At 39.3% G+C, this 15,528-nt stretch overlaps 1 non-coding gene across 1 annotated transcript; it reads right to left on the bottom strand.

Moving 5' to 3' along the window:
* Nucleotides 1-6,139: 6,139 nt before the first annotated feature.
* On the bottom strand, nucleotides 6,140-6,300 carry LOC112412720 (U1 spliceosomal RNA). Its single transcript, XR_003005852.1, has one exon. It is a non-coding gene; the product is annotated as a U1 spliceosomal RNA (small nuclear RNA).
* Between the last annotated feature and the right edge of the window lie 9,228 nt (nucleotides 6,301-15,528).

Genomic DNA, 15,528 nt, shown 5'->3' with positions numbered 1-15,528 from the left:
TGGACTTATTTCCCTGGAGAAGCAGGTGGAGCTCTCGGGTATCAGCTTGGTCATAAAATTTTGCCCATTAGTTTGGAACAAAACTGTTGAGGTCACAATTCACCAGATGATGAGGTTTTTCCACACTCTAATCAATTTGTGGAATCTTTGCGGTTGTTCAGTCCTGATTATTATGATTAACATATAAATATGAGCATAATAAACGTTATAAGAAATGGTACTAGACAGTTTGATCAATTGTTTAAAAAGTGACTGCTTTAAATTGCTTAAAATAAGCCCTTATGCTTGACCATACAGTCAGAGGACATAAAATAGCACAAGAGCCCTTGTCTGTAATATAATTAAACAAATAATTATTCTCTGCTCCTTATAACCCACCAACCTGGCAAAGTGTGAATTTTGTGTTTATATTTGAGGATAAGTCATATTTCCCACCAGTCAAAATTCAAAATGGAAGAAAGGAGAAATCATAACAAGTGTTCTCCCTACATCATCCCTCCAACTTCTTATTTTCTCTTTCCAAATAAAACCAATGTTTAGTTTTGCCTTAAGTGAGAGCATCTTATGCTTGTATATACAAACAAATAATTATTTATTGCTCCACTTCTTTGCCCAAATTCTGTCATTTGTTCTGAGCCTTTGGCAATGTGCGTATTGATTCTTTTGAAAAGGTAGCAGTCATGACACTGCAGAGTACCATGCATCTTAGAATTGCCTTGAGTTCTGACCCGTATATCTGTTGACCTACAGGCAGCCTCATACCCTCGGGTGCCATACTAACATCTTCAAATTTTTGTGAGTGTTAGGACTGAAGGAGGTTGAGAAGGTCTAAACAGTACAACGTGTAGTTTCCGAAATCCACCTGATTCTCAGTTGCCTCTTTCTCTGTACAGGTGGCTCCATCTTCAAGCGTCTCCTTCTTCTTTCTTCACGTGTGTGACTCTTACCCCAGCACTAGGACAGCTCTCCCCGTGTCTCCTTCAGGATATACATACACGCACGCCCCAGTCCAGTCAACTTAGGAGTTCTGCCTCTGTGCTCCCATGGCCGCTGAGCCACCTTGTCATATTGTGTTGTCATTGTCCTTTCACCTGTTTCCTCACTAATTTGAGGGCACGAATTAGATTTTTCATATGTGAATTTTTATCTAACTCAAGGCCTGATAAATACAAGGTTACTCAATAAATAAAGATTGAATAAATGGGAATAGAAAATATTAAGTTATCAGTGGAGAAAATGGGTTCCACAATTAATTTATTTGCCTCTAACCCCAAGACTTGTTAGGAAAACACACACACGTACACACCACTGAACAGTACAGTCTAGTGGTTACCAGTGCTGTCTAGAGTCAGATTCTTCTCTTCCCTGCACCGACACTAAGCTGTGGGTCCTCGGGAAGTCTAATTAACCAGTCTGTGCCTCTTTTAAGAAGCATAAAATAAGAATAATAATAGTCCTTAATTCATAAGTGTCTTATGAGGAATAAATGAAAAAAAAAATATATGTGTGTATGTGTGTGTGTAGGTGAGAGAGAGAGAGAGAGGGCTTGAATAAGAGTTTAATAAATATTAATTATTATTTACTAAGTAATAATAGGGATTCAGAATCCAGAGTAATTTGGCTCAGATAATTTGACATAATGAACAAATTCATGTATAAATAAATAAATGGCTACTCTTAAATGTGTTCCTTCCATATTTCAGTGAAAAGTCATAACTTACTCATTTGCTCAAGACAAAAATCTGGGGATGATCCTTGACTCATCTTGGTGTCTCACCCACCTCCTCCTTCCAACTAATCTGTCACCCAGTTGTGATGATTCCATCTTTTAAATATCTCACAAATCTCTTCACTTCTCTCCAACCCTCTTGTTAGCTGCCCTATTCAAGGCCATGTTATATCTTCCCTGGACTACTTCCAGAGCCCCTAATCTAATCTTGCTGTTTCCAGGCTTGTTCCTTTTCTATTCTATTTCCATATTGTAGGCAGAAGGGATTTCCAAAAAGGCTAGTTTTAAATTATATCACTCCCCAGATGAAAACCCTTCCAGGATTCTTCCTGAGGTCTTAGTTCCTTAACTTGTATTGTAGGATCTGGAAATGTGTGGGTTTTGCCCATGTCTCCAATTTCCTGTCATTCTCAACCTTGTACTCTACACTTCATCCATACTCTCTGTTGTTGCCTTGGGCTGGACTCCTCTTGAGTCTAGTCTTCTGCTGAAACAATTTATCTTTTCTCCTCCACTCCCTATTCTTCTGAAAACCTCATTGGAATTCTCAATTATATTCACAAGGGTAAAGAGATTCTGATACCAAAAAATTGGATAACTGCTTCCCTAAGGTAGTGACCTGGCCAGGATAACCTAGAGTGAGCCTACAACCAATATGCCTACACGTGCTATGGGAGGTGTCCTGCTAGTCAGAAGGACAGAAACTTCAAAGGTGGCTACCATTAATATCCTCTGAGCGATAAAGTTAATGAATGCATGAAACACATAAAGAGATACTATTAAAAAATAAAGGTGAAAAAGAAGAAGATATTCAAAGTACAAAAAGAGCTCTTAGAAGTTAAAAATGTGACAACAAAATTGAAAGGTAGAAGGAATGAAAGATAGAGCACAGGAACTCTCTAAGACAGCGGAACATAAAGAAGACAAAAGGTAAGAGACCAGAAATTGAGAAGATTTTCTGAGACATCCAACAGCTGAAGAATAGAAATTCCAAAAGAAGGAAGAAACATATTAAACAGAAGAGAGGAAATAATGAAAGCAACAATTTAAGAAATTTCTCAAGACTGAAGGATATGAGTTTCTAAGCTAAAGGCACACCTGAACACCAGTGTGCCCGGCACCAGCATGCATCGTTGCAAAACTTGAGGAAGAAATAGTTTCCAAACAAACAATTAAGAATCAAAATAGCATTGAACTTGTCAGCAGCAACACCGGAACACAAAAGATAATGGATCAGTGTCTGGAGGGAACATCAATATCCTGAGAGAAACAGCAATACTTGAATCTATAATTCCCAGTTGTCTTTATGTAATACTTGATTTTTCTTACTGTTTCCTGGTTCTTTGGTTGCAACGACTAAATAATATAAAGCAGCCAAAATCCTGATGATTAAAGAGAGCAGAAAGCCAACATAATGGAAGGGTAAAGATGACAGCACTGTCCTCTCCAGGGTGGCCTTTATGGAGTTCAGCATTACAGTTAACTCAGGACAGTCTTAGACATTGTATAAAGACACGGTAATGGGATAAACAGTCTCTGACTTACAATGGTTCGACCTAGGATTTTTTGACTTTACAGTGGTGTAAAATTGATATGCTTTCAGTAGAAGTTTCACTTTGAATTTTGATCCTTTCCCTGGTGGGCATGATGCAGTCTGATCCCCTCTCCTGATGCTGGGCTGTGGTAGCCACAGCTCCCTCTCAGCCCAGGATCATGGGGTGATAACCATTCTATACCCAGACAACAATTCCGTTTTTCACTTTCAGTACAGCATTCAATAAATTATTTGAGATAGTGCACACTATATTATAAAATAAGCCTGTGTTAGATGATTTTGCCCAACTATAGGCTAATGTAAATGTCTGAGCATGCTTAAGGTAGACAGGCTAAGCTATGATGTTCTGTAAGTTAGGTGTATTAAAGGTACTTTCAACTTACAATATTTTCAATTTACAGTTGGTTTATTGGGTTGTAACCCCATTGTAAGTCAAAGAAGATTTGTACTTTCAGCTGGTAATCGTTTTTCCTCTTTGTTCAACAGTGAATCTCTATCTAATTAATCCTTTACTCTGGAAGGGACAGGTCATGCATGATTAATTTTTAAATTATATAATAGTTGATTTTTAAAATACATGCAAAATACAGTAAGTAATGAAGCATAGCAACAAGACGAAAAGTTGGGAACCCAGCTGCTAACTTAAAAACTAGAGTATCATTTATACCATTGCATCATCTTTCATACTCTTTCTCAGTCCCATTCCCCTGACACCATACAGAAGTAGCCACTACCCTGCATTTTGTTTTTATTATTCCCTAGTTTTAAAACATCTAAAGACTAAATACCCATATGATACAATTAAGGCATTTTTCTATATCCCATTTCTAAAATCCAATTCGAATTACAAAGAATGAAAATACAGGGAAAAAAACCCACTCATCTTTAATAAAGCAAAGAAGTAGCTATAATAGAACATTAAACACACATTATGAAGCCTAATCATGTGAAATCAAGACCCAGGGAACATAAGGGAGCTGAAACCTAGCACCTAGTGCTTCAGACTTAAAGCAGGAGGCAGTTTCTTTAAGAGTGTTATCTAGGAAGGGTGGCCAAGATGGCGGAGTAGAAAGACTCAGAGCTCACCTCCTCTCATGGGCACACAAAAATCACAATTTTCTGTAGAACAACCATTGATGAAAAAGACTGGAACCTACTAGAAAATATCTTCTACATCTAAAGACGTAAAGAAGGAACCACAATGAGGTGGGGATGAGGGGCAAACTTGCAATATAATCAAATCCGACACTTGTAAGGTGGGTGACCCACAAAATAGAGAATAATTGTATTGCAGAGATTCTCCCACAGGAGTGAGAGCCTCCCCATGTGAGGCTCCCCAGCTCAGGGGTCTGGCACGAGGAAGATGAGTCCACAGAGTATTTGGCTTTGAAGGCCAGCAGGGCTTAATTTCAGGAGCCCCACAGGACTAAGGGAAATAGAAACGTCACTCTTAAACTGCACACACAAACTCTCACATGTGCCAGGACTCAGGATAAAAGCAGTAATTTGATAGGAGCCTAGGCCAGACCTACCTGCTGGTCTTGGGGAGTCTCCTGGAGTGGCAGTGGGGTGGCTGTGGCTTACCCTGGGGGCATAGACATTTGTGGCAGACATATTTGGGAATATTAAACCACATGAACACTGCTGCTGGTGGCTGCCATCTTGGTGGCTCATTATCACCGAGACCTGACCCTACCCAACAGCCTGTAGGCACCAGTGCTGGGAAACTTCAGGCCAAACAACTAACTGGGTGGGGCTGTGCCAGCAGACAGCCTGCCTAAAGACTTCCTGAACCTAGAGCCAACTCTAGACATGACCCTAGACATGGCCTTGCCCACCAGAGGGACCAAGACCCAGCTCCACCCACCAGTGGGCAGGCCCCAACCCTTCTCTCCAGGAAGCCTGCAAAAGCCTCTAAACCAGCCTCACTCACCAGGGCTGAGATGCATAGGATGCCTCCTACAGAGGACCACTCCCCCAAGGTCAAGAAACATAACTAATTTACTACAAACATAAGAATACAAATAACAACTTAGACAAAATGGGGTGGCAGAGGAATATGTTTCAGATGAAGGAACAAGATAAAACCCCAGAAGAAGAACTAAGTGAAGTGAAGATAGGCAATCTACCTGAGAAAGAGTTCAGATTAATGATTGTAAAGATGATCAAAGAACTCAGGAGGAGAATGGATGCACAGAGCAAGAAGCTAGAAGTTTTTAACAAAGAGTTAGAAAATATAGAGAACAACCAAACAGAGATGAAGAATACAATAACTGAAATGAAAAATACACTAGAAGGAATCAATGCTAGACTAAATGATACAGAGTAACAAATCAGTGAGCTGGAAGACAGAGTAGTGGAAATCACTGCTGCTGAATAGAAAAAAGAATTAAAAGAAATGAGGACGTTTTAAGAGACCTCTGGGACAACATCAAGCACAGTAATATACTCATTATAGGGGTCTGAGAAGGACAAGAGAGAGAGAAAGGGCCTGATAAAATATTAGAAGACATAAAAGCTGAAAACTTCCCTAACCTGAGAAAGGTTACAGTCACCCAAGTCTGTGAAGTGTAGAGAGTCCTGTACAGGTTGAACCCAAAGGGGAAGACACCAAGAGTCCATGCAATCAAAATGACAAAAACTAAAGGTAAAGAGAAAATATTAAAAGCAGCAAGGGAAAAGCAACAAATAACATATAAGGGAACTCCCATTAAGCCATCAGCTGATTTTTCAGGAGAAAGCCTGCAGGCCGGAAAGGAATGGAACAATTTATTTAAAGTGATGAAAGAGAAAAACTTACAACCAAGACTACTCTACCCAGCAAGGCTCTGTTTCAGATTTTTTTTTTTTTTAACCAGGGGAGAGTGTGAATGCAGTCCCCCACTACCACAAATTATGCAGTCAAATTTCCATTTGGGGAACTTGCAGGGGTCAGCACATCCAGAGTACAATGGATAAGCCTTGCCCTGGGAAAACCACCTTCATGATCATGGTATCTCCCTTGTCAGGTAAGTATATTCTCTTTCAGATTTGATGGAGAAATCAAAAGCTTTATAGACAAGCAAAAGCTAAAAGTGTTCAGTATCACCAAACCAGCTTTACAATAAATGTTAACTTCTCAAGGTGAAAAAGAAAAAGCCACAACTAGAAATAAGAAAATTACAAAATAAAAAAGCTCACTGGTAAAGGAAAACATAAAGTAAAGGCAGGAAATCATCCACACACAAAGCTAGTAGGGAGGTTAAATACCAATGGCATTTTTCACAGAACTAGAAGTAATAAATTTACAATGTGTATGGAATGACGAAAGACCCTGAATAGCCAAAACAATCTTGAGAAAGAAGAAGAGCTGGAGGAATTACACTTCCTGACTTCAGACTCTACTACAAAGCTATAGTAATTTTAATTACAGTATGGTATGGCACAAAAACAGAGACATAGATCAACGGAACAGAATAGAGAGTATTAAAAAAAAGAGAGAGAGAGAGAGAGGAGTGGAGAGTAACTCTGAAGTTTGGCTGGAGCAACTGGAGGGCTAGAGTGACCATTGCCTGTAATGGAGAAGATAGTGGGTGTGTCAGGTTTTTTGGGGAAGACCAGAAGTGTGCAGTAAGGTCATAGTGCATAGATGGTATTAGAGGCAAGACCTGGGGTAGAATCACGAAGGGAGTGAAGGTGAGTAAAGAACAAACAGGTTTAAAGATGGAGCCCAATATTGAGAATTTAGTGATATAAAAAAGAACAAACAAAAGAGATAAAAAGATAACCCAAGAGTAGAAAGATGTGCACTCACTCCCTCTTGCGAGAGCACCAGAATCACAACTAAACAATCATCTGAACAATGATTGATGTCATTGATCAATGTCGAGCTGAACAATCATTGACAGGAAGACCCTGGAACTCACCAAAAAAAGATACCTCACATCCAAAGACAAAGGAGAAGCCGCAATGAGATGGTAGGAGGGGCACAATCACAATGAAATCAAATCCCATAACCACTGGGTGGGTGACTCACAAACTGGAGAACACTTATACCACAGAAGCCCACCCACTGGTGTGAAGCATCTGAGCCCCACGTCAGGCTTCCCAACCTGGGGGTCTGGCAATGGGAGGAGGAATTCCTAGAGAATCAGACTTTGAAGGCTAGTGGGATTTGATTGCAGGACTTTGACAGGTCTGGGGGAAACAGAGACTCCAGTCTTGGAGGGCACACACAAAGTAGTGTGCTCATCAGGACCCAGGGGGAAGGAGCAGTGACCCCATAGGAGACAGAATGAGACCTACCTGCTAGTGTTGGAGGGTCTCCTGCAGAGGCGGGGGTGGCTGTGTCTCACTGTGAGAACAAGGACACTGGCAGCAGAAGTTCTGGGAAGTACTCCTTGGCATGAGTCCTTGCAGAGTCTGCCATTACCCCAACCAAAGAGCTGGGTAGTCTCCAGTGCTGCTCAACTCAGGCCAAACAACCAACAGGGAGTGAACCCAGCCTTACCCATCAGCAGACAAGCGGATTAAAGTTTTACTGAGCTCTGCCTACTAGAGCAACACCCAGCTCTACCCACCACCAGTCCCTCTCATCAGGAAGCTTGCACAAGCCTCTTAGATAGCCTCATCCACCAGAGGGCAGACAGCAGAAGCAAGAAGAACCACAATTCTGCAGCCTGTGGAAAGAAAACCACATTCAGAGAAAGAGAGACAAAATGAAAAGACAGAGGAGGACTACGTACCAGATGAAGGAACAAGATAAAACCCCAGAAAAACAACTAAATGAGGTGGAGATACGCAACCTTCCAGAAAAAGAATTCAGAATAATGATAGTGAAGATGATCCAGGACCTCGGAAAAAGAATGGAGGCAAAGATTGAGAAGATGCAAGAAATGTTTAACAAAGACTTAGAATAATTAAAGAACAAACAAACAGAGATGAACAATACAATAACTGAAATGAAAACTTCACTAGAAGGAATCAATAGTGGAATAACTGAGGCAGAAGAACGGATAAGTGACTTGGAAGACAGAATGGTGGAATTCTGTGCTGCAGAACAGAATAAAGAAAAAAGAATGAAAAGAAATGAAAACAGCCTAAGAGACCTCTGGGACAGCATTAAACGCAACAACATTCACATTATAGGGGTCCCAGAAGGAGCAGAGAGAGAGAAAAAACCCAAGAAAATATTTCAGGAGATTATAGTTGAAAACTTCCCTAACGTGGGAAAGGAAATAGCCACCAAAGTCCAGGAAGCACAGAGGTTCCAGGCAGGATAAACCCAAGGAGAAACATGCTGAGACACATAGTAATCAAATTGACAAAAATTAAAGCCAAAGAAAAATTATTAAAAGCAACTAGGGAAAAATGACAAATAACATACAAGGGAACTTCCATAAGGTAAACAGCTGATTTCTCAGCAGAAACTCTACAAGCCAGAGGGAGTGGCATGATATATTGAAAGTGATGAAAGGGAAACACCTACAACCAAGATTACTCTACCAGGCAAGGATCTCATTCATATTTGATGGAGATATCAAAATCTTTACAAACAAGCAAAAGCTAAGAGAATTCAGCACCACCAAGCCAGCTCTACAACAAAGGCTAAAGTGCCAAAGAAAAATTATTAAAAGCAACTAGGGAAAAATGACAAATTACATACAAGGGAACTTCCATAAGGTAAACAGCTGATTTCTCAGCAGAAACTCTACAAGCCAGAGGGAGTGGCATGATATATTGAAAGTGATGAAAGGGAAACACCTACAACCAAGATTACTCTACCAGGCAAGGATCTCATTCATATTTGATGGAGATATCAAAATCTTTACAAACAAGCAAAAGCTAAGAGAATTCAGCACCACCAAGCCAGCTCTACAACAAAGGCTAAAGGAACATCTCTAAGTGGGACACACAAGAGAAGAAAAGGACTTACAAAAACAAATGCAAAACAATTAAGAAAATGGTAATAGGAAAATACATATTGATAATTACCTTAAATGTGAATGGATTAAATGCTCCAACCAAAAGATACAGGCTTGCTGAATGGATACAGAAACAAGACCCATATATATGCTGTCTACAAGAGACCCACTTCAGACCTAGGGACACACAGACTGAAGGTGAGGGGATGGAAAAATCAATCCAAGAAGAAGCTATAACAATTATAAATATATATGCACCCAACATAGGAGCATCTCAATACATATGGCAAATGCTAACAGCTATAAAGGAGGAAATCAACAGTAACACAATCATAGCAGGGGACTTTAACACCTCACTTACAGAGGAGGTGGAAGATCATCCAGACAGAAAATTAATAAGGAAACAACATAAAATGACACAATACACCAGATAGATTTAATTGATATTTATAGGACATTCCACCTGAAAACAACAAATTACACTTTCTGAAATCAACAGTAACACAATCATAGCAGGGGACTTTAACACCTCACTTACAGAGGAGGTGGAAGATCATCCAGACAGAAAATTAATAAGGAAACAACATAAAATGACACAATACACCAGATAGATTTAATTGATATTTATAGGACATTCCACCTGAAAACAACAAATTACACTTTCTTCTCAAGTGCACACAGAACGTTTTCCAGGATAGATCACATCTTGGGTCACAAATCAAGCCTCAGTAAATTTAAGAAAATTGAAATCATCAAGCATTTTTTCTGACCACAATGCTATGAGATTAGAAATCAATTACAGGGAAAAAAAAGTAAAAAACACAAACACATGGAGGCTAAACAATACGTTATTAAATAACCAAGAGATCACTGAAGAAATCAAAAAATACCTAGAAACAAACGATAATGAAAACCTGACGATCCAAAACCTATGGGATGCAGCAAAAGCAGTTCTAAGAGGGAAGTTTATAGTAATACAAAAGCAAGAAAAATCTGAAATAAACAATCTAAGCTTACACCTAAAGCAACTAGAGAAAGAAGAGCAAAGAAAACCCAAAGTTAGTAGAAGGAAAGAAATCATAAAGATCAGAGCAGAAATAAATGAAGTAGCAACAAAGAAAACCATAGCAAAGATCAATAAAACTGAAAGCTGGTCCTTTGAAAAGATAAACAGAATTGATAAAACTTTAGCCAGACTCATCAAGAAAAAGGGGGAGAGGACTCAAATCGATAAAATTAAACATGAGAAAGGAGATGTTACAACAGACCCCACAGGAATACAAAGCATCCTAAGAGACTATTACAAGCAACACTATGCCAATAAAATGGACAACCTGGAAGAAATGGAAAAATTCTTAGAAAGGTATAACCTTGCAAGACTGAACCAGGAAGAAATAGAAAATATGAACAGACCAACCACAAGTAATGAAATTGACACTGCGATTAAAAATCTTCCAACAGACAGAAGTCCAGGATCAGATGGCTTCACAGGTGAATTCTACCAAACATTTGGAGAAGAGCTAACACCCATCCTTCTCAAACTCTTCCAAAAAATTGCAGAGGAAGGAACACTCCCAAACTCATTCTATGAGGCCAGCATCACCCTGATACCAAAACCAGACAGATACTACAAAAAAAGAAAATTACAGACCAATATCACTGATGAAAATAAATGCAAAAATCCTCCACAAAATACCAGCAAATGGAATCCAAGAACACATTAAAATGATCATATACCATGATCAAGTGCGATTTATCACGGGATGTAAGGATTCTTCAATACACGCAAATCAATCAATGTGATACACCATATTAACAAATTGAAGAATAAAAATGATATGATCATCTCAATAGATGCAGAAAAAGCTTTTGACATAATTCAACACCCATTTATGAAAATACTCTCCAGAAAGTGGGCATAGAGGGAAACTACCTCCACATAATAAAGGCCATTTATGACAAACCCACAGCAAAAATCATTCTCAATGGTGAAAAACTGGAAGCATTTCCTCTAAGATCAGGAAAAAGACAAAGGTGTCAACTCTCACCACTATTATTCAACATAATTTTGGAAGTCCTAGCCATAGCAATCAGAGACAAAAAAGAAATAAAAGGAATACAAACTGGAAAAGAAGAAGTAAAACTGTCATTGTTCACAGATGACATGGTACTGTACACAGAGAATCCTAAAGATGCCACCAGAAAACTAGTTGAGCTAATCAATGAATTTGGTAAAGTTGCAGGATACAAAATTAATGCACAGAAATCTCTTGCATTCCTATACACTAACAATGAAAGATCAGAAAGAGAAATTAAGGAAACACTCCCATTCACCCTTGCAAGAAAAAGAATAAAATACCTAAGAATAAACCTACCTGAGGAGGTAAAAGACCTGTACTCAGAAAACTATAAGACACTGATGAAAGAAATCAAAGATGACACAAACAAATGGAGAGATATACTATGTTCTTGGGTTGGAAGAATGAATATTGTGAAAATGACTATGTTACCCAAAGCAATCTACAGATTCAGTGCAATCCCTATCAAATGACCCAGCATTCCCACTACTGGGCATATACCAAGAGAAAACCATATTTCAAAAAGACACATGCACCCCAATGTTCTTTGCAGCACTATTTCCAATAGCCAGGTCATGGAAGCAACCTAAATGCCCATCGACAGATGAATGGATAAAGAAGATATGGTATATAGATTCAATGGAGTATTACTCAGCCATAAAAAGGAATGAAATTGGGTCATTTGTAGAGACGTGGATGGACTTAGAGACTGTCATACAGAGTGAAGTAAGTCAGAAAGAGAAAAACAAATATTGTATATTAATGCATACATGTGGAATCTAGAAAAATGGTACAGATGAACTGGCAGAAATAGAGACACAGATGTAGAGAACAAGGTTTCCTTAGTGGGAAATGGGGATTCGTGTGGCCAGTTGAATAAAGTCAGGATTCTTCTAGGCCCATGTATAACTCCTAAGTTAAAAAAAAAAAAAAGGATAAAGAGGAAAATCTTCAAAATAAAAATAAGTATTAATTGTAAAAGAACGTTTATTTAGAATAACACAGCACTCGTGTATCTCTGCCTCTGTGTGTGTGTGTGTGTGTGTGTGTGTGCGTGTCTGTCTTAGGGAAACAAAGATACCAGCCTTAGTTAAGGACCTCATATCTTGCACTACTGGGTTGGGTCATTTGTGGGCTGAGGCTGCCCAGTAAGAGGAAGGAGGAGAGCCCAGCTGGGGGCATTCATTCTCTGCCCTTACAGCTTCTTTCAGGATGTTCTTTAAAGGACACATATTATGCTTTTCTTGAAAAAAAAAAGAACCGTAAAGGTAGTTTTCTTTTTGAAATATGATTTTGTGTTTCATAATGCAATAGAGTAAGAATTTTTATCGTCTCATTTATTTATTGCCTTGAAAGGAGCATTCTCTTGCTATAGGGAGCCCACTGTAATTTGACAAAATGTTATCATACATATTTTTAAATTACATTCAGCTTAAGTGTAATACCAAACAATGTATCTGCCACTTTCTATCATGGAATATCCAGCCTCTATGAATCCTGTTGGTGTATATATTTTACCTTTACTTGCATATGAATATCTCCATTTAGTGGTATTCTGAGTTTGCATATGATTTTATATCTTAGTTTTCAAACTTAGTACATTATAAGCTCATATTTATGTGTTCCTATATGATTTCAAAACTATAATATTGCAGTGCTGCGTTCCATGTTATATTGATCAGATGGGGTTATATGAAGTTCCCCGTGTTTTAATCTAAGTCCCCCATGCCTGCACCCTGGAAAGGAAAGATTGTGAATTCTGCTGAGATGTTTCCAAGATTCAAGACACACCACTACACCAGTGTGTGCTCTGATGGGTGTTTTGTTGTGTTTTGTTTCTCTCGGTTAAAAAAGAAATCAAGTCCGGGGCTGAGTTCAAGGCATTCATGGCTCGGAACGCAGCCAGGCTGTCTTTGGAAGTGGGCTCCTGCCTGGGGAGGGACTGAGGCCCCGCGCGCAGCTCGGCGCAGACCCTGCGCCTTCGGTGCCAAGTCCGCCGCGCTCTCCATTGAGCCGGCGAGGACCCGGCGCAGCTGCTGATGTTGCGGTGTCAGCTCTGACACCGGGTCACCATAGCGACGGAGGCGGCTGCCAGAGAACCCTGGGGGCGAAACCCCGCCTGAAAGGACAGGAAAGTGACACTGGCCAGTTCGTGCCCAAATACCGGTTAGGTAGGAGACAAAGCGGGTTACAGATCAATATAAAAAGAGAAAAAATGCAAATTGGTGTCCTCGAGCGACTAAACAAATTATATTAAACCAACAAATAATTACCGGTCCCCAGTATTTCCAGGCGGGAGCCAGAGGGCAGGCTGGGGAGGGGATGAGGTTGGGGTTTAAATCCCAGCTCTAAGGTTTGATGCAAAATTTGGCAAAGCTACAATGCTAATTTGTAAAGTGCATAAAATAATGTTTACCTTAAATGAAGTGTGGAGAAAATTAATGAAAATATCAGGTGTAAAGTGCTAGGGACTTAATGAACAAGCCAGCACCCCTGGGAAACAAGAGACAGTTAAGAAAGAGATTAAGACACTTCGAAGGAATGACAATCGATGTTCCTAATTATGACCCTCAAAAAGTGTAACAGTTGAAGTTCCCTATGAATATAACAGAAAAACTGATTTCTGTTTGTGTAGTTTTGTTATTAGGTTTATTTTACTATGTATTCCTGAAAGGCACTCTATTTGGAGTATACATCCTATCATAAATATTTAATTATCTGAAAAATTAAACCAACCAACATTTTCTATCTTATCCTGGATAATTTACTATTATTAATTTTAATAAAAAAGCTACATTCTCTTTTTTCCCCCTGTTATTTCTCATTGTAAAAGAATTGCCCACTCAGTAGAAAATTTGAGAAGCAGTTGAAGCTATAAAAATGCAGAGAAGACAATATCTATAACTCCTTGCCCAGGAAAGCGATTTTAACATCTGGAATATTTTTTCAAGAGTTTTCCTTTATGCATACTTTTGAGTAATTGAATTCATATTGTACATAGTTTAAATTTTGCTTTTGACTTAGTGGTATTTTAAGGCATTTTCCCAGGCCTTTAAATTAAAGGGAAATTAAATTAAAATTTTTAAGTTGCGTTTTATTTCTTTGATATATTATGATTTAATTATCTATGACTATATTTCAGAGAGTTTTAAATGCTTTCTTTTTTTAAAAAAAACCCTAAGTTGAATATATTTGGCTTAAACACCTGTCCACATTTTAGATTATTTCCTTAGAATAAATTCCTCAGAAGTAGAATTACTGTGTCAATATGTATGAAAAATTACATCATTTTTGTTAATATTGCCAAAATTCCTTTCAGAAAAGTTTCTGCTTGACTCTTGCTAGCAATATCTGAGGGCACTCAATAACTTCTGTTTACTTCATCTTTGTACCTTAACATTTGAAATCATCTCATTTTTAATTGGAAAGTTTTTATAATTAGGAAGCTGATATTTTTCAAATGCTTACTAACCATTTGTAATTTATTTTATGCTGTGGTTTATTGGTTCATGACCTTTGTTTAAAAGATGACTTTGTTTATGTGAAATGGATGGGTAAGAAACTTGGAACAACTCATCCACTAAAAGCAACTAGAAAATGTGACAAAACACCTGCAAGGTAGCATCAGAGACCTAATAACTCAGTGAACCACGGATTCAGGAGACAGGGGAAGAGTGAGGTCAGCTAGACAACCTGAGATTTAATGGTCTTTATCCCTTTGCTGCAACGTGGGCAGGTTCACGGGGACAGAGGCTCCAAGACCTCCCAAGAGAAAGGATGAATCTGGTAACCCCCATCATTTCTGATCGGACCCTGGAAACCTGCTCTCCAGTAGGGAACTAAGAGGCAATAAGACTTACAGGGACTTCAGCTCAGCTGGGAAGCACCTCCGTTACTCACACTGGATGAAGGGCAACAGGAGCTAGTGCCCCGTCACCTGCAGAAGCAAATGTAAATCATACTTGGTCCAACCTTGTTTCAACAGACAGTTGTCCAAATATCTGTGTTGAATATTTCTTTTATGTCACTCAAATTGAATGGAAAAAGATGGTAATTAAAAATTGGCTTTTGGGCTTCCTTGGTGGCGCAGTGGTTGAGAGTCCGCCTGCCGATGCAGGGGACATGGGTTCGTGCCCCGGTCTGGGAGGATCCCACATGCCGCGGAGCGGCTGGGCCCGTGGGCCATGGCCGCTGAGCCTGCGCGTCCGGAGCCTGTGCTCTGCAACGGGAGAGGCCACAACAGTGAGAGGCCTACGTACCGCA

The sequence above is a fragment of the Neophocaena asiaeorientalis genome, unplaced genomic scaffold (assembly GCF_003031525.2).
Source record: "Neophocaena asiaeorientalis asiaeorientalis breed wild unplaced genomic scaffold, Neophocaena_asiaeorientalis_V1.1 scaffold191, whole genome shotgun sequence".
Lineage (NCBI taxonomy): Eukaryota > Metazoa > Chordata > Mammalia > Artiodactyla > Phocoenidae > Neophocaena > Neophocaena asiaeorientalis.
This window is presented reverse-complemented; position numbering and strand designations above follow the sequence as displayed.